The following is a 20,791-nucleotide window of genomic DNA, read 5'->3' on the forward strand; positions in this document are numbered from 1 at the left end:
TCATGTCCATTGAGTCGGTGATGCCATCCAACCATCTCATCCTCTGTCGTCCCCTTCTCCTTCTGCATTCGACCTTTCCCAGCATCAGGGTCTTTTCAAAAGAATCAGTTCTTCACATCAGATTACCTCATCACCAACAAATCAGAAGAATGTCCATAAGCTGATTACTCTCACTCACCCTATTTTTAAAAACTTTTCCCTCAAATATATTGGGGATTTCAACTATTTTGGGCCTTAGGAGCCTGGACTCCTTGCTTCATGCCTGCAATAAATACTTCCCTTTCCTTCACCACAACCTGGTATCAGTAGATTGGCTTCAGTGTGAGCAGGAGAGCAAATCCAAGTTTGGTTCAGTAAGGATGTAGTGTACTCATTTCTTAGGATACAGATATTCTTCCGGATAAAAATTTAGGAAGTCATTCAGATCAGAACAGATCAGTCGCTCAGTCGTGTCCAACTCTTTGCGACCCCATGAAGCATAGTACGCCAGGCCTCCCTGTCCATCAACAACTCCCGGAGTTCACTCAGACTCACGTCCATCGAGTCAGTGATGCCATCAAACCATCTCATCCTCTGTCGTCCCCTTCTCTTCCTGCCCCCAATCCCTCCCAGCATCAGAGTCTTTTCCAATGAGTCAACGCTTCGCATGAGGTGGCCAAAATACTGGAGCTTCAGCTTTAGCATCATTCCTTCCAAAGAAATCCCAGGGCTGATCTCCTTCAGAATGGACTGTTGGATCTCCTTGCAGTCCAAGGGACTCTCAAGAGTCTTCTCCAACACCACACTTCAAAAGCATCAATTCGTCAGCGCTCAACCTTCTTCACAGTTCAACTCTCACATCCATGCGACACCACAGGAAAAACCATAGCCTTGACTAGACGGACCTTTGTTGGCAAAGTAATGTCTCTGCTTTTGAATATGCTATCTAGGTTGGTCATAACTTGCCTTCCAAGGAGTAAGCGTCTTTTAATTTCATGGCTGCAGTCACCATCTGTAGTGATTTTGGAGCCCAGAAAAATAAAGTCTGACACTGTTTCCACTGTTTCCCCATCTATTTCCCATGAAGTGGTGGGACTGGATTAGGAGTGTAGAAATGACTGCATAGTTATTTGATCTAAATCTCTTTTCTGATTTTGGTATCTTTTTCAGTTATTATTTTTTAGTATCTTCTAGCATTTGGCAGAGGAACCAGAGATCAAATTGCCAACATCTGCTGGATCATGGAAAGAGCAAGAGAGTTCCAGAAAAACATCTATTTCTGCTTTATTGACTATGCCAAAGCCTTTGACTGTGTGGATCACAATAAACTGTGGAAAATTCTGAAAGAGATGGGAATACCAGACCCTCTGACCTGCCTCTTGAGAAATCTGTATGCAGGTCAGGAAGCAACAGTTAGAACTGGACATGGAACAACAGACTGGTTTCAAATAGGAAAAGGAGTATGTCAAGGCTGTATATTATCACCCTGCTTATTTAACTTATATGCAGAGTACATCATGAGAAGCGCTGGACTGGAAGAAGCACAAGCTGGAATCAAGATTGCTGGGAGAAATATCAGTAACCTCAGATATGCAGATGACACCACCCTTATGGCAGAAAGTGAAGAGGAACTCAAAAGCCTCTTGATGAAAGTGAAAGTGGAGAGTGAAAAAGTTGGCTTAAAGTTCAATATTCAGAAAACGAAGATCATGGCATCTGGTCCCATCACTTCATGGGAAATAGATGGGGAAACAGTGTCAGACTTTATTTTTTTGGGCCCCCAAAATCACTGCAGATGGTGACTGCAGCCATAAAATTAAAAGACGCTTACTCCTTGGGAGGAAAGTTATGACCAACCTAGATAGCATATTGAAAAGCAGAGACATTTCTTTGCCAACAAAGGTCTGTCTAGTCAAGGCTATGGTTTTTCCAGTGGTCATGTATGGATGCGAGAGTTGGACTGTGAAGAAATCTGAATGCCAAAGAATTGCAGCTTTTGAGCTGTGGTGTTGGAGAAGACTCTTGAGAGTCCCTTGGACTGCAAGGAGATCCAACCAGTCCATTCTGAAGGAGATCAGCCCTGGGTGTTCTTTGGAAGGAATGATGCTAAAGCTGAAACTCCACTACTTTGGCCACCTCATGCGAAGAGCTGACTCATTGGAAAAGACTCTGATTCTGGGAAGGATTCGGGGCAGGAGGAAAAGGGGACGACAGAGGATGAGATGGCTGGATGGCATCACTGACTCGATGGACGTGAGTCTGAGTGAACTCCGGGAGTTGTGATGGACAGGGAGGCCTGGCATGCTATGATTCATGGGGTTGCAAAGAGTCGGACACGACTGAGTGACTGAACTGAACTGAGAATTCATTAGTTAATGACTTCATCCAAGTTTTAATATATAGTGTTTATTAGCACAGCCCTTAAAATGTTTTGTGCTTGCTTCTCTGGTGGCTCAGATGGTAAAGAGTCTGCCTGCAATGCAAGAGATCCAGGTTCAGTCCCTGGGTGGGGAAGATCCCCTGGAGAAGGAAATGGCAACCCACTCCAGTACTTTGAAGAGTAAATGGAAATTTTCTGTCCTGGAAATCCCATGGACGGTGGAGCCTGGTAGGTTACAGTCCATGGAGTTGCAAAGAGTTGGACACGACTGAGTGACTTCACTTTTTTAAATATGTTTTACTTTCCATTATGCTTTCTTCTGTGAACCATGTTTTTTTTTAAAATAAGTTTCTGAGCAGTCCTAAGATAGCAGAGGAATAGGATGGGGAGACCACTCTTTCCCCCACAAATTCATCAAAAGAACATTTGAACACTGAGCAAATTCCACAAAACAAATTCTGAATGCTGGCAGAGGACATCAAGCATCCGGAACGGCAGCCCATTGTCTTCGAAAGGTGGTAGGACAAAATATAAAAGATAAAAAAAGACAAAAGAGGTAGGGACAGTGATACATCCTGGGAAGGGAGTCTTAAAAGAGGAGAAATTTTCAAACACCAGGGAACACTCTCACTGGTGGGTCTGTGGGAAGTTTTGGAATCTCAGAGGAAAACATGACCAGGAGGAAAAATAAATAAATAAAACCCACAGATTATGTGCCTAATGGCAACTCCCAGCACTCACAGCTGCCACCAGCAAGCGGGGGCTGAACAGGGAGGCATGGGCTGCATTGCTTAGGTTAAGGACCGGGCAGGAATGCTCTAAGGGCAATCTGAGGGAACTAACATGAGATAACAACCCAAACTGTGGGATAGCCAGAGAGAGAGAGAGAGAGAGAACTATTCTGTGAAAAGTCCTAACCTAAGGCACTTCCAGGCCCACTCATAGAACAAAGGACTGAGCGAATACCAGAGGTGAGCTAGCAGGCTGTGGACTGGTTTATCCCCCGCTGGAGATAGGTAGGCGGGGGGCAGCCGGAGCCAGAAAGGGGCAATCTCGGCCCCAGAGAGGCATCCTCCACCAAACTGCAAGCAGGGTCCATTGCTAACCAAGACTTCTTGGGATTCTGGATGGTTGACATCTGCCAGGAAGGTCCCAGCCAGAGATCAGCTCCCCAGAAGAGACACACGGCACACCTGAGAAGGTGTGACCACTGTGCACCCAGAAAACCTAGTGGCTGGGACAGAGGAAGGCAATTAGATGCACCCCCCACCTGGGGGAGACTGCGCTCACCAAGCACTTGGTCACCTGAGCTGCTCGGACCTGGGAAGGGCACAAAGCACAGGCCCAACTGAGTCCACGCCTTTGTGGAGTACCTGAGAACCTGAACCTGAGTGGCTTAGACCTGGGAAGTGCACGAACCCAGGGCCCGCCTGAGACAGTTCCCTGGTAGAGCAACCTAGAGCCTGAGAAGTGTAGACCATGAAAGCACACATGCCTTGAGTGGGGGCAAACCCAGTGTGGCTGAAACACTGCAAGCACTCCTCACACACGCCAGTGATATTTGTTTGCAGTGTTCCTCCCTCCCCACAGCATGACTGAACAAGGGAGCCTAAATAAGTGACCACCTTTGCCCCCTTGTGTCAGGGTGGCAATTAGACACTGAAGAGACCAGCAAACAGAAGGAGCTAAAATAAACAGAGGGAACTGCTTTGGAAGTGACAGGTGCAACAGATTAAAACCCTGTAGTTAACATCGACTACATTGGAAGGGGCCTATACATCTTGACAAGTAAAAGCCGGATCAAGGAACTATCTGAAACTGAACTGACCCCACACTGTCTGCAACAGCTCCAGAGAAAGTCCCAGATATATTTTTACTATTATCATTTTTTTAATTTTTAAAAATATATATTTTAATTTTAAGTCCTCTATTACTCCTTTAATTTTCATTTTTATAACCTGCTATTACCTTGCAAAAAAAAAAAACCCTATTTTAAAAGCAAATTTCATATATATATTTTATAATTTTTGTGACTTTGTTTTTTAATATTGTAATTTTGAGAGTCTAACCTCTACTCTAGGTTTTTAATCTTTGCATTTTGGTATTCGTTATCAAATTTTCTACCTTTAAGAACCCAATCTTCAGTACCCATTTTTACTTGGGAGTGTGATTACTGGTTTGATTCCTCTCCCCCCGCCTTTTGACTCTCTTTTTTCTCCACCAGGTCACCTCTATCTCCTCCCTCCCTCTTCTCTTCTCTATGAACATCTCCGAGCGGTCCAGACTGTGGAGAGCACATAGGGAATTGATTAATGGCTATATTGCTCTCTCCCCTTTTGATTCCCCCTCTTCTCCTCCTGGTCACCTCTATCTCCCTCCTCCCTCTTCTCTTCTCTGTGTAACTCTGTGAACCTTTCCGGGTGTTCCTCACTGTGGAGAAACTTTTCATCATTAACCTAGATGTTTTATCATCAGTGCTGTATAGATGGGGAAGTCTTGAGGCTACTGTAAGAATAAGATGGAAAACCAGAGGCAGGAGGCTTAAGTCCAAACCTTAGAACACCAGAGAACCCCTGACTCTAGGGAACATTAATCAATAAGAGCTCATCCAAAATCCTCCATACCTACACTGAAACCAAGCACCACCCAAAGCCAACAAGTTCCAGAGCAAGACATACCACGCAAATTCTCCAGCAACACAGGAACATAGCCCTGAGCTTCAATATACAGGCTGCCCAAAGTCACACCAAACCCATAGACATCTCAAAACTCACTACTGGACACTTTATTACACTCCAGAGAGAAGAAATACAGCTCCACCCACCAGAACACTGACACAAGCTTCCCTAACCAGGAAACCTTGACAAGCCACCCGTCCAACCCCATCCACAGTGAGGAACCTCCACAATAAAGGGCAACCACCAACTGCCAGAATACGGAAAGGCCACCCCAAACACAGCAATCTAAACAAGATGACTAGGCAGAGACATACTCAGCAGGTAAAGGAACATGATAAATGCCCACCAAACCAAACGAAAGAGGAAGAGATAGGGAGACTACTTGAAAAAGAATTCAGAATAATGATAGTAAAAATGATTCAAACTCTTGAAAATAAAATAGAGTTACAGAAAAATAGCCTGGAGAAAAGGATTGAGAAGATGCAAGAAATGTTTAACAAGGACCTAGAAGAAATTAAGAGTCAATATATAATGAATAATGTAATAAATGAGATCAAAACACTCTGGAGGGAACCAACAGTACAATAACAGAGGCAGAAGATAGGATAAGTGAGGAAGAAGATAGAGTGGTAGAAATAAATGAAACAGAGAGGAAAAAAGAAAAAACAATAAAAGAAATGAGGACAACCTCAGAGACCTCTGGGGCAATGTTAAATGCCCCAACATTTGAATCATAGGAGTCCCAGAAGAACACAAAAAGAAAGACCATGAGAAAATACTTGAGGAGATAATAGTTGAAAACTTCCCTAAAATGGGGAAGGGAATAGTCACCCAAGTAAGTCCAAGAAACCCAGAGAGTCCAAAACAGGATAAACCCAAAGTGAAACACCCCAAGAAACATATTATCAAATTAACAAAGATCAAACACAAAGAACAAATATTAAAAGCAGTAAGGGAAAAACAAATAACACACAAGGGGAGTCCCATAAGGATAACAGCTGATCTTTGAATAGAAACTCTTCAGGTCAGAAGGGAATGGCAGGACATACTTAAAGTGATGAAAGAGAAAAACCTAAAACCCAGATTACTGTAAACAGCAAAGATCTCATTAAAATATGAATGAGAAATCAAAAGCTTTACAGACAAGCAAAAGCTGAGAGAATTCAGCACCACCAAACCAGCTCTCCAACAAACTAAAGGATCTTCTCTAGACAGGAAACACAGAAAGGGTGTATAAACTCCAACCCAAAACAACAAAGTAAATGGCAATGGGATAATACTTATCAATAATGACCTTAAATGTAAATGAGTTGAATGCCCCAACAAAAAGACAAAGACTGGATGAATGGATAAAAAAACAAGACCCTTATATATGCTGTCTACAAGAGACTCACCTCAAAAAAAGGACCCATACAGACTGAAAGTGAAGGGCTGGGAAAAGATATTCCACAAAAATAGAGACCAAAAGAAAGCAAGAGTAGCAATACTCATATCAGATAAAATAGACTTTAAAAGAAAGGCTGTAAAAAGAGGTAAAGAAGGACACTACATAATGATCAAAGGATCAATTCAAGAAGATATAACAATTATAAATATATGTGCACCCAACATAGGAGCACCACAATATGTAAGGCAAATGCTAACAAGCATGAAAGGGGAAATTAACAATAACACAATAATAGTGGGAGACTAATACCCCACTCACACCTATGGATAGATCAACTAAACAGAAAATTAACAAGGAAACACAAACTTTAAATGATACAACCGACCAGTTAGACCTAATTGATATCTATAGGACATTTCACCCCAAAACAATGAATTTCACCTTTTTCTCAAGTGCACATGGAACCTTCTCCAGGATAGATCACATCCTGGGCCATAAATCTAGCCTTGGTAAATTCAAAAAAGTGGAAATCATTCCAAGCATCTTTTCTGACCACAAAGTAGTAAGATTAGATATCAATTAAAGGAGAAAAACTATTAAAAGTTCCAACATATGGAGGCTGAACAACACATTGCTGAATAACCAACAAATCACAGAATAAATAAAAAAGAAATCAAAATATGCATAGAAAGGAATGAAAATGAAAACACAACAACCCAAAACCTATGAGACACTGTAAAAGCAATGCTAAGGGGAAGCTTCATAACAATACAGGCTTACCTCAAGAAACAAGAAAAAAGTCAAATAAATAACATAACTCTACACCTAAAGCAACTAGAAAAGGAAGAAATGAAGAACCCCAGGGTTAGTAGAAGGAAAGAAGTCTTAAAAATTAGGGCAGGGATAAGTGCAAAAGAAACAAAAGAGACCATAGCCAAAATCAACAAAGCCAAAAGCTGGTGCTTTGAGAGGATAAATAAAATTAACAAATCATTAGCCAGACTCATCAAGAAACAAAGGGGAAAGAATCAAATCAACAAAATTAGAAACGAAAATGGAGAAATCACAACAGACAATGCAGAAATACAAAGGATCATAAGAGACTACCTTCAGCAACTATATGCCAATACAATGGACAACTTGGAAGAAATGGACAAATTCTTAGAAAAGTACAAATTTCCAAAACTGAACCAGGAAGAAATACAAAATCTTAACAGACACACAACAAGCACGGAAATTGAAACTGTAATCACACAGAAATCCCTTGCATTCCTATACACTAACAATGAGAAAATAGAACGAGAAATTAAGGAAACAATTTCATTCACCATTGCAATGGAAAGAATAAAATACTTAGGAATCTATAAAACACCGATGAAGGAAATCAAAGAGGACACAAATAGATGGAAAAATATACCATGTTCATGGATGGGAAGAATCAATATAGTGAAAATGAGTACACTACCCAAAGCAATCTATAGAGTCAATGCAATCCCTATCCAGCTACCAACAGTATTTTTCATAGAACTAGAAAAAATAATTTCACAAATTGTATGGAAATACAAAAAACCTCAAATAGCCAAAGCAATCTTGAGAAAGAAGATTGGAACTGGAGGAATCAACCTGCCTGACTACAGGCTCTATTACAATGCTACAGTCATCAAGACAGTTTGATACTGGCACAAAGACAGAAATATAGATCAATGGAACAAAATAGAAAGCCCAGAGATAAATCCACACACCTATGGAGACCTTATTTTTGACAAAGGAGGCAAGATGGAGAAAAGACGATCTCTTTAACAAGTGGTGCTGGGAAAACTGGTCAACCATTTGTAAAAGAATGAAACTAGAACACTTTCTAACACCATACACAAGAATAAAGTCAAAATGGATCAAAGATCTAAATGTAAGACCAGAAACTACAAAACTCCTAGAGGAAAACAGGCAAAACACTCTCTGACATACATCACAGCAGTATCCTCTATGACCCACCTCCCAGAGTCATGGAAATAAAGGCAAAAATAAACAAATGGGACCTAATTAAACTTAAAAGCTTTTGCACAACGAAGGAAACTATAAGCAAGGTGACAAGACAGCCTTCAGAATGGGATAAAATAATAGCAAAGGAAGCAACTGACAAAGAATTAATCTCAAAAATATACAAGCAACTCCTGAAGCTCAATTCCAGAAAAATAAATGACCCAATCAAAAATTGGGCCAAAGAACTGAACAGACATTTCTCCAAAGAAGACATACAGATGGCTAACAAACACATGAAAAGATGCTAAACATCACTCATTATCAGAAAATGCAAATCAAAACCACAATGAGGTACCATTTCACGCCAGTCAGAATGGCTGCGATCCAAAAGTCTACAAGCAATAAATGCTGGAGAGGGTGTGGAGAAAAGGGAACCCTCTTACACTGTTGGTGGGAATGCAAACTAGTACAGCCACTATGGAGAACAGTGTGGAGATTCTTAAAAAACTGGAAATAGAACTGCAATATGACCCAGCAATCCCACTGCTGAGCATACACACTGAGGAAACCAGAATTGAAAGAGACACGTGTACCCCAATGTTCATCACAGCACTGTTTATAATAGCCAGGACATGGAAGCAACCTAGATGTCCATCAGCAGATGAATGGATAAGAAAGCTGTGGTATATATACACAATGGAGTATTACTCAGCCACTAAAAAGAATACATTTGAATCAATTCCAATGAGGTGGATGAAACTGGAGCCTATTTTACAGAGTGAAGTAAGCCAGAAAGAAAAACACCAATACAGTATACTAATGCATATATATGGAATTTAGAAAGATGGTAACGATGACCCTATATGCAAAACAGCAAAAGAGACACAGATGTATAGAATAGTCTTTCGGACTCTGTGGGAGAAGGTGAGGGTGGGATGATTTGTGAGAATAGCACTGAAACATGTATATTATCATATATGAAACAGATCTCCAGTCCAGGTTTGATGCATGAGACAGGATGCTCAGGGCTGGTGCACTGGGATGACCCAGAGGGATGGGATGGGGAAGAGGTGGGATGGGGGCTCAGGATGGGGAACACGTGTATACCCGTGGCTGTTGCATGTCAATGTATGGCAAAACCACTACAATATTGTAAGGTAATTAGCCTCCAATTGAAATAAATAAATTAAAAAAAATAAAGCAAGTTTCTACATTATTGTGTATTTTGTTTAGTTCTTGTCAACCTTTGTGTCCTGTTGATCTAATTTATACATTTAAAAATCATATCTATATGCTTAAAACTACATGATGGTATAAGTTTCTAGTGAAATGATTCATTTATCATTATGCAATACACATATCTGTGTATTTTTTGCTTATTTTTAATAGAGTTATATCAGCTTTGTTATGGTAGTACATATTTGGACCAACTTTTTCCAACCCTCTATCATTCATATTTGCCTTTCTGTGTCATTATTTTAAGTGTTCTTTTCCTCTATGATGCAATTAAAAATTGAACACACATCTGAGAAACTCTCAACTGACTCTTTAATCTAGTTATTTTATTGCAATTTCTAATATAGTGTGGACTTATATCTAACATCTCATTTAGTTATTTTTATTTACTAAAAAACCTTTAGTTTTTCACCTTTTAGTAATTTGGAAAGTTATACATTCTCTTTTCATTATTTTTGTGGCTACATTAAATATTTAAAATATATTAGTGATTCCACATTTTAAAATTAATCATTCAGTTCTCATAAAGCCTTGATTAATAGAAGGCTCTTAGAATACTTTTACACCTATCACTTTGTTTCATAATTGTTAGTTCTACCTTTTCAAAAAGTTCCCTATATGATCTTTATTGTTGTATCCTTACTATTTTTTTTGTGTGTGCACATGCTCAGTCACTCAGTTGTGTCCAACTCTTTTTGTGACCATGTGGACTGTACCCCGCCAGGCTCCTCCGTCCATGGGATTTCCTAGGCAAGAATACTGGAATGAGTTGCTATTTCCTCCTCCAGTGGATCTTTTTGACTCAGGGATTGAACCCACGTCTCTTGCACTGGCAGGCAAATTCTTTACCACTAAGCCACCAGTTCATACTTAATTGTACTTATGTATTTGCCATTTTCTTTACTCACAATTCTTACCATTGCTTCCCTCTTTCTTCTTCCTAAAATACATACTCTAGGCCAAGTAATTTCAGCAAGAGTCTATAAGTGGTAAATTTCCCCATTTTTATTTGGAGATGTCTTTATTTTACCTTTACTACTTAAGGACAATCTACCTAGAAATAAAATTCTGAGTCATTTTCTTCTGTACATTAAAAATATTGTTCCATTTTCTTTGGTATTTTCATTTGCTTGTTTCCATAAGTCATCCGAAGTTAAAATTGCTATAAAACTTTACTTTCTGTCTTCTCTTTAGGTGAATTTTACACTTTCTTTTTGCCCTTGAATTTCTTCAAATTCAGTGTATTGTGTTTATATACAGATTTATTTTTATTTATCCAATTTGAGTAATTTTTCATTAATTTTGGGACTCATATCTTTCATTAATTATGGGGATTATCAGCTATCTTACATTTGAATATTCACTTGTTTTTCTTCTTTCTGCTCTCTAGGTCTTCTCAATCCACAGTCATTGTCTCTTTACCATTTTTTTCATATTTTCTATCACTTTATCTGTGTTACCTTACTAAAACTTCAGATCTATGATGCAGTTCACTAATTCTCCCTGCATCTGTGTTCAATCTTCTTTTTATCCAATCATTGAGTTTTTTTTTTTTTTTACTTTGAGTATATTTTTCAAACTCTATAAGTATCTACTGCATATTTTCTTTTTTCATGTAAATCTCTTCTCACGTATTGTGTGAACTTTTCATGATGTTTTAATCTTGTTTTAACGCACATCAATTTTGTTTTGGTAGTTGTATTATCTCAAAAAGATGGGGTGTTGAGCTTCTTGGTGGTTTTATAAGGCAATTATTCACTTGGTTTGAGAAGTTTACTGTGTGTTTCATCTCTGGTAGATGTGAAGAATGTTACTGCTTCCCTCAGCCAGTGAATACAGGTTTCTTTGTTTTCAAATCCACTGTGAAGAGGGAGAATAATTCTTTCAGATCCCCATATTTATTCAGTCATGCTAGTTCTACTTATTTGTGTTATCACTGTGTTCCCCAGCATGCACATACACAGGAACAATTATATATATATATATATATACACACACACACACACATATTGGCTCAGATGGTAAAGAATCCACCTGCAATGTGGGAGACTGTGGGTTCAGTCCCTGGTTTGGGAAGATCCCCTGGAGGACCGTATGGCAACCCGCTCCAGTATTCTTGCCTGGAGAATCCCCATAGACAGAGGAGCCTGGTGGACTATAGTCCATGGGGTTGCAGAGTTGACCATGACTGAGTGACTAAGCACAGCACAGATGATTTATATATACATATACTTTTTTCCTTTTTCTCTAGCCAAATGAAATGTATTTAATTTCCTAGAGCAAGCCTTGTTCTTTTTTGTCTCTGGTTCTTAGTCGATGGTGTTTGTCTTTGGAATGCTGGGTGGTGTAACAAAATACCAGAAAGAGAGACAGAGCGTGCGCATGCATGCAAGAGCATGTGCACCGTCCTCTTCTTATAAAGGCATAAATGCGAGTTCTAAAATTATGACATAATCTAAACCTAATTACTTCCCAAAGGTCCCATCTTTAAATATCATCATATTGGGGATTAAGGGTTCAACATATGAATTTTAAGCAGACACAAATATTCAGCCCATAACAGTATTACCTTATACTAAATCATTCTTTGCCGACTTGTTTTCCTACTCATGACTCCTACTCATGCAATAGACCTCAACTCTGATATTACCAGACCGCTTCTTCAAAACTGTGTTGTTAGCCTTATAATTTACAATCTAAACCATGTACTTGCATTATCTTTTCTATTAGATGACATAAAGGACCATGTTTAATTAGTTCATAATGTATCTGCAACACTTAGTACACTATTGATTAGCAGTTGGCACTTGAAATATTTCAGAATGAATTTTTTGTATCTTATGTGTGATAATTTATGACCAGACATTTAAGTAACTCTATTCTTCTCTTGAAAATATTATATGGGCTTTCCTCTGTCCCAAAGAGAAAAGAGTTTCTCTCTCTCACACACACACACACAGAAAGAGACCAGGAATAGACAGGAAGATGTATCAGAAGAGACTAAATTAACTGGATAAAGCAATGGAATGTGCCTTGATATGTATGATGACTCCCAACCCCCCCTTTTTTAAAAATGGAAGCAGGGAAGGGCAAGAAAGGAGAGAGGAAGTATGTAGATGTGATTGATTTGTAAGGAAGGTGAGGGAAAGATAATACAGTATTATTAGCCTCTGGCCTATGAAGAAGAATAAAGTTATTTCATGAGATTGAGAAAAAAGATAGGAGCTTTATAAATGGTGTTTTGGAATTCATGCTTTGCTATGTAGGTGGTTATTTGAGCTGGGGCATACAATAAAAGCTTTCACAAGAAGCCTCTGAGGGCTCAGGTGAGGTGTTCCTCTGTCCTCATGGATGTATTATATTTTACAGTAGAAAATCTGAGCGAGGTGTTGAATCAAGCCAGGTTTGTAACTTAGATGTAGGATAAAAGTAAAGGGATAGTGAGTTGAGTTGCACTTAATTATTTTAAGAAGTTCCCGGAAATGGTGTGATTTCAACAAGAAAGGAATAAACAGTGAAAAAATACATCCTTTGTATTCAAACTCCATAAAGGCTTTCACTTCAGTTCAGTTCAGTTGCTCAGTCGTGTCCAACTCTTTGCGACCCCATGAACGCAGCACGCCAGGCCTCCCTGTCCATCACCAACTCCCAGAGTTCACCCAGACTCAAGTCCATTGAGTCAGTGATGCCATCCAGCCATCTCATCCTCTGTCGTCCCCTTCTCCTCCTGCCCCCAATCCCTCCCAGAATCAGAGTCTTTTCCAATGAGTCAACTCTTCGCACAAGGTGAAAGTACTGGAGTTTCAGCTTTAGCATCATTCCTTCCAAAGAAATCCCAGGGCTGATCTCCTTTTGAATGGACTGGTTGGATCTCCTTGCAGTGCAAGGGACTCTCAACAGTCTTCTTCAACACCACAGTTCAAAAGCATCGATTCTTCAGTGCTCAGCCTTCTTCACAGTTCAACTCTCACATCCATACATGACCACAGGAAAAACCATAGCCTTGACTAGACGAACCTTTGTCGGCAAAGTAATGTCTCTGCTTTTGAATATGCTATCTAGGTTGGTCATAACTTTCCTCCCAAGAAATAAGCGTCTTTTAATTTCATGGCTGCAGTCACCATCTGCAGTGATTTTGGAGCCCAAAAAAATAAAGTCTGACGCTGTTTCCACTGTTCCCCTTTAGAAAAGTCAAAACATCTTATGGGGGATGCTAAAGATAACTATGCATCAATGAGCTGAATATAATCACTTATGAATTTAAAAATTATTGCTGCATATTACCAATAAATAAAACAACCATTAAATGTTTTAGCTTTTGAAGAATGAGGGAATAACACCCCAACTCAAAATTAAATGTGTGTGTTTACTTGAGCACTTTAGTCTGTTTATCAATATTTCACCAGCATTATTTTAATGGTGCTAGTCTTTGGAGCTAAAATCTTCTGTTGTTTTTACGCCAATAATTTAAGGTATTTCTGTTATAAGGCTTAAATATGAATAAGGGAGTTCAACAAAAAGTTCATGAATATATTTACTTATTCAGTTCAATTTAGTCGCTCAGTCATGTCCAGCACTTTGCGACCCCATGAATCGCAGCACGCCAGGCCTCCCTGTCCATCAACAACTCCCAGAGTTCACTCAGACTCACGTTCATCGAGTCAGTGATGCCATCCAGCCATCTCATCCTCTGTCGTCCCCTTCTCCTCCTGCCCCCAATCCCTCCCAGCATCAGAGTCTTTTCCAATGAGTCAGCTCTTCGCATGAGGTGGCCAAAGTACTGGAGTTTCAGCTTCAGCATCATTCCCTTCAAAGAAATCCCAGGGCTGATCTCCTTCAGAATGGACTGGTTGGATCTCCTTGCAGTCCAAGGGACTCTCAACAGTCTTCTCCAACACCACAGTTCAAAAGCATCAATTCTTCTTCAGCGAGCAGCCTTCTTCACAGTCCAACTCTCACATCCATACATGACCACTGGAAAAACCATAGCCTTGACTAGATGGACCTTTGTTGGCAAAGTCATGTCTCTGCTTTTGAATATGCTATCTAGGTTGGACATAACTTTCCTTCCAAGGAGTAAGCATCTTTTAATTTTATGGCTGCAGTCACCATCTGCAGTGATTTTGGAGCCCCAAAAAATAAAGTCTGACAATGTTTCCGCTGTTTCCCCATCTATTTGCCATGAAGTGGTGGGACCAGATGCCATGATCTTCGTTTTCTGAATGTTGAGCTTTAAGCCAACTTTTTCACTCTCCACGTTCACTTTCATCAAGAGGCTTTTGAGTTCCTCTTCACTTTCTGCCATAAGGGTGGTGTCATCTGCATATCTGAGGTTATTGATATTTCTCCCGGCAATCTTGATTCCAGCTTGTGTTTCTTCCAGTCCAGCGTTTCTCATGATGTACTCTGCATAGAAGTTAAATAAGCAGGGTGATAATATACAGCCTTGACGTACTCCTTTTCCTATTTGAAACCAGTCTGTTGTCCCATGTCCAGTTCTAACTGTTGCTTCCTCACCTGCATACGGATTTTTCAAGAGGCAGGTCAGGTGGTCTGGTATTCCCATCTCTTTCAGGATTTTCCACAGTTTATTGTGATCCACACAGTCAAAGGTTTTGGCATAGTCAATAGAGCAGAAATATATGTTTTTTCTGGAACTCTCATGCTTTTTCCATGATCCAGAGGATGTTGGCAATTTGGTCTCTGGTTCCTCTGCCTTTTCTAAAACCAGCTTGAACATCAGGAAGTTCACGGTTCACATATTGCTGAAGCCTGGCTTGGAGAATTTACTTATTACCTGATTAATAACTATTATCAACCCTAGAACATACTATTATATTTATCAGAAAACCTTCAAACTGGGGGACCAACAACCACAATTTTGTGAGGATTGAAATTGAGAAAATCTCAGAATACAGACCCTGGGACAAAGTAGTCAGATGAGCAATCAGCCTAGGATTTATTTTTCTTATCTGCCAATTATTAGTTATGTGGCTTTTTTCTGTGCCTCAGTTTCATCATCTGTAAATGAGGATAATAATAATTCCTACTTAACGGAATTACACATTAGAGATTACATGAGCAAATGCATTAAAGTACTTATCACAATACCTGGTAAATGGGTAGCATTTAATAAATACTAATGAAGGAGAAATCAGACAGAACAGGTTCCATCTTCAAAGCAGGACACAATCTTGGGCCAGACTGTGGACTTTGAGCTATATGCCCTGTATCTATGGAAATGACATACAAACTAGAAATCAGAACCCCCACCCCAGATGGAAGAGCCCCAGGGCTCGTACCTAGACCCTACATTGCCTAAGAAAAATACCCTGATTATCTGTGTAACCGAATAGAATCATAAATTCTATTATGCTTATTGGGGTATGACCACAGGCCTACTGATAATTGTCCACTGTTAACTACCTAGGCTTAAGGCATACGAATCATGGGTTTAAGGCATACGAATCATTGGTTAATTTTGATTGCATCTTTCTTTTCGTTTGTTCAGACTAGTTTCAGAGAATTTGGAGAGGTGGGTTTGAGCACGTACACTTAGGGTATATAAAGTTTTCACAAAAACTGGTCAGGGTCCTTGGCTAAGAGGAGACTCTGCCTTGGGCCCATTGGTGTAATAAACTGCACTCCACTATCTGCATTGTCCTTCTGAGTGAGTTTGTTTCCCAGAATGCTTGGCTACAACACTAATAGCTATCAACATCATCATCATCACCATCATCTTGGTTTTTTTGAAGAAAGAGGAGGTGCAGGATTTAATAAAGGTATACTTTCCAGGTATCCTACCCCTGGAGAAGGAAATGGCAACCCACTTCAGTATTCTTGCTTGGAAAATCTCAAGGACAGAGGAGGCTGGCAGGCTACAGTCCATAGGGTTGCAAGAGTCAGACATGACTTAGTACTATCTTTCTTTCTTGCAGTTTACAAAGAATTAATGATATGATTATGAAGAGAAACTTCATATTGATGCTATTTTTCCATTAAAAAAAAAAAAACTAGGGTAACACCATCCATAAAGTAAAAAGATAGCCCACAGAATGGGAGAAAATATTTGCAAACCATACACTGGATAAATAGCTTCTATCCACAGTGCATAAAGAACTCTTATAATTCAACAACATAAAGACAAATAGCACAATTTCTTCAAAATGAAGAACCTGAAGACATTACTCCAAAGAAAATATACAAATAGCCAATAGGCACATTTGTTTGACACCAATATTCATCAAGGAAATGCAAATCAAAATCACAGTGAATCCCCTTAGACTGGCTAGACTGGCTAGAATAAAAAAGTACAATAATCCAAATACATATAATTATACACCACAACCCTCAACCAAGTGGGATTTACATATGCAAGGTAGATAAATATTCAAAGACCAATTAATGTAACCTATCACATCAAAGACTAAAAAGGAAAAATAACTTGATTATATCAACAGGGTAGAACAAGCATTTGACAAAATCCAACACCTATTTATAATAAAAGTTCTTAGCAAACCGGGAAGAGAAGGGAACTTCTTCACCTTGATAAAGAATGTCTACAAAAACCCTGCAGCTAACATTATATTTAATGGTGAGAAACTCAAAGCTTCCTCATTAATATCAAGTATGAGACAAAAATATTGTCTCTCACTACTTCTTTTCAAAATTGTACTAGAAGTTCTAGCTAATGTAATAAGACAATTGAGGGACACAAAATGTATATAGATTGGGAAGCAAAATATAAGACTGCTTTTGTCTACAGATGCTGTGATTGTCTATGTAGAAAATCTGAAAGAAGCAACACAAAGAACCCTCTTGGAACTAATAAGTTATAGCAAGGTTTCAGGATACAATGTTAATATACAAGGGTCAGTCATCTTTTTATAGACCAGCAGTGAACAAGTGGACTTTGAAATTAAAAATATGAAATCATTTACATTAGCATCCCCCAAATGTAATACTTAGGTAAAAATCTAACAAGATATATACAAAATATGTGAGGGAAACTACAAAACTCTGATAACAAAAATTAAAGAATAAAATACATGAAGAGACATTCCATGTTCATAGATAGGAAGACACAGTTCCTATATTGTCAAGACATCAGTTCACAGAGTCAATGCAATGCCAATGAAAATCCTATTGAATTACACTGCGGTTATCTATCAACTGATTCTGAAGTGTATATGGAGAGGTAAAGACTCAGAATAACCAACATAATACTAAAGGAAAAAAGCAAAATTGGAGGACTGACATTACCTAACTTCAAGACTTACTATCTAGTTACAGTAATGAAGACAATGTGGTATCAGTGAAAGAAAAGACGAGTTGATCAATGGCACTTAAGTAGACGTGCATAAATATAGTCAAATGATCTTTGATAAAGAAAAAAAGGCAATATAGCAAAGAAAGTCTTTTCAACAAATGGTGCTAGAACAATGAGACAACCATATCCAACAACAAAAATATCTTGACACAGACTTTTTACACTTCACAAAATTAACTCAAAACTGAATACAGATCTAAATGCAAATTGAAAAAGTATAAAATTTCTAGAAAATAACATTAGAAGAATACCTAGAGGACCATAGATATGGTGATGGCTTTAATATACAATACCAAAGATATAATCCATGAAAGAACCAGTTGATAAACTAAACTTTTACATCACAAATGAACACTGTTCTGCAAAAAGCAATGTCAAGAGAATGAGAAGACAAACCACATACTGGGAGCAAACATTTGCAAAAGATATATTTGAGAAAGGACTGTTATCCAAAATAAACAAAGAACTCATAAAATTCAATAATAAGAAAACAACTTGATTAAAAACTGGGCTAAAGACCTTAACATACACCTCACCAAAGAACATATGCAGATGGCAAATAAACAATGACAAGATGCTCTATATCATATGACATCACTAAATTCAAATGAAAACAATGAAATATCATTTGATATCTATTAGAATTAGTAATATCTAGAACACTGGAAACACCAAATCCTGGAGGAGATGGGGAGCAAAAGAAGCTCTCATTCATTTCTGGTGGAAATGCAAAACAGTAAAGCCACTTTGGAAGACAGTTTCTTACAAAGTTAAAATAGTCTTGTTATATGACGTTGCAGTCACACTCCTCAGTATTTATCCAAAAGACATGAAAATTTATGTCCAAACAAAAACCTGTACATGGATAGGAATAGAAGTTTTATGCATAATTGCCAAAACTTGAAAGCAATCAAGATGTCCTTCTGTAGGTGAAGATAAACTGCAGTACATCCAATCAAATATTGTTCAGTCCAAAAACAAATGAGCTATCAAGCCATTAAAAGACATGGAGGAAACTTAATGCATATTAATAAGGAAAAAAAGCCAATCTGAAAATATACATGCTGTTTGATTCCAACTATACACAGATTGAAAAAGATTAAACTATGGAGACAGTAAAAAGATCAGTGCATTGGGTAGGGGATGGATTAAGGGGGGGGGGATGAATAGGCAGATTACAGAGCATTTTAGGACAGTGAAAACACTCCGTATGATACCACAGTAATAGACATGTCATTACACATTTGTCCAAACTCATAATGACACCAAGGTGAACCTTAAGGTAAACTGTGGATTTTAGGTGATTGTCATGTGTCAATGTGTGTACATCTGTTGTAACAAATGAACCAGTCTGGTGAGTTATAGTGATAATGAGGGAGGCTATGCATGTGTGGGGACAGAGGATTTATGGGAAATCTCTGTACCTTCCTGAAATTTTGCTGTGAACCTTAAACTGCTCTAAAGGTAGTCTTAAATTTTTTTTTAATGGTTTGACAAGAACAACTGCTGTCCAGAATGCAGGAAAACCTCAATCTTCTTACACTGCTGGTAGAAATGTAAAACATCAAAGTTACTCTGGAAAGCAGTTTGGCAGTTCCTCAAATAATTAAATATAGATATTACTCAGTAATTCCCCTCCTAGATATAAAACCCAAGAGAAATCAAAACATATGTCCCCATACAAACTTGTACATGAATGCTTACAGTACTGTTATTCATAATAGAAAAAGGTGGAAGCAACTCAAGTGCCCATTATCAGTTGAATGGATAAGAAAGTAATAAATCCTTAAAATGGAATATTATTTAGTCCTCAGAAGGAATGAAGTAATTGTTATTAAAAGATGCTACAACATGTATAAACCTTGAAAACATCATGCTAACTAAAAGAAGCCAGGCACAAAAGACCGTATAGTATATGATTCATTTTAAATGATAGGGCAAAACAGAGTAATCTATAGAGAGCAAAATAGTGGTTGCTGAGGGCTAGTTGGAGGAATGAAGAGATATGTAGGTGACAGCTAAAGGGTTTGCATTTTCTTTTTGAGCTGATAAAACTGTTTTAAAATTGAATATGTTGAATGTATCTGTGGATAGACTGAAAACTATGGAATTGTACACTTTAAAAATATGAATTTTATGGTGTATGAATTAAATCTCAATAACTAGAAAGTAGGACAAGGAATGAGGAGAATGATCTGTCAATGGAAACCTCATTAAATGTATTTAAAATCATTATTATTGCTATTATCCTTCAATAGGAGACCTAAGTCATCAAATAGTGGGGATAGTGTTGCCTAAATTATGACCCATTTTTGCAAATCTGTGCTTCAAGAAAAGAAACTTAAGTTCTGAAAAAGGAGAACTATGTTCTCCTACATAGTTCTCTCTACACTTCATTCTTTTGATTCAACATACTATACTTAAGGTAGTGACTTTCTACATATAAAAATTACATCATCTATAAATTCATCCTACATAAATCAGTGATAAATCATTTTACACAAATCAGAAATCAGAGATGCAAAATGACTCAAATTGTCTACACTCAAGGATAGAGTCTAGAATATAGTACTTATCACAGTATTACATAAACAGGATTTGAGAGAGGGTGTTGTCTTTGTAGCACTGAATTTAATATTATTTAATTGGTCCTAAACCTTATGTCCCAGAGAAGGCAATGGCACCCCACTCCAGTACTCTTGCCTGGAAAATCCCATGGATGGAAGAGCCTGGTGGGCTGCAGTCCATGGGGTTGCTCAGAGTCGGACATGACTGAGCGACTTCACTTTCACTTTTCACTTTCATGCATTGGAGAAGGAAAT

The sequence above is a fragment of the Bos mutus genome, chromosome X (assembly GCF_027580195.1).
Source record: "Bos mutus isolate GX-2022 chromosome X, NWIPB_WYAK_1.1, whole genome shotgun sequence".
Classification (NCBI taxonomy): domain Eukaryota; kingdom Metazoa; phylum Chordata; class Mammalia; order Artiodactyla; family Bovidae; genus Bos; species Bos mutus.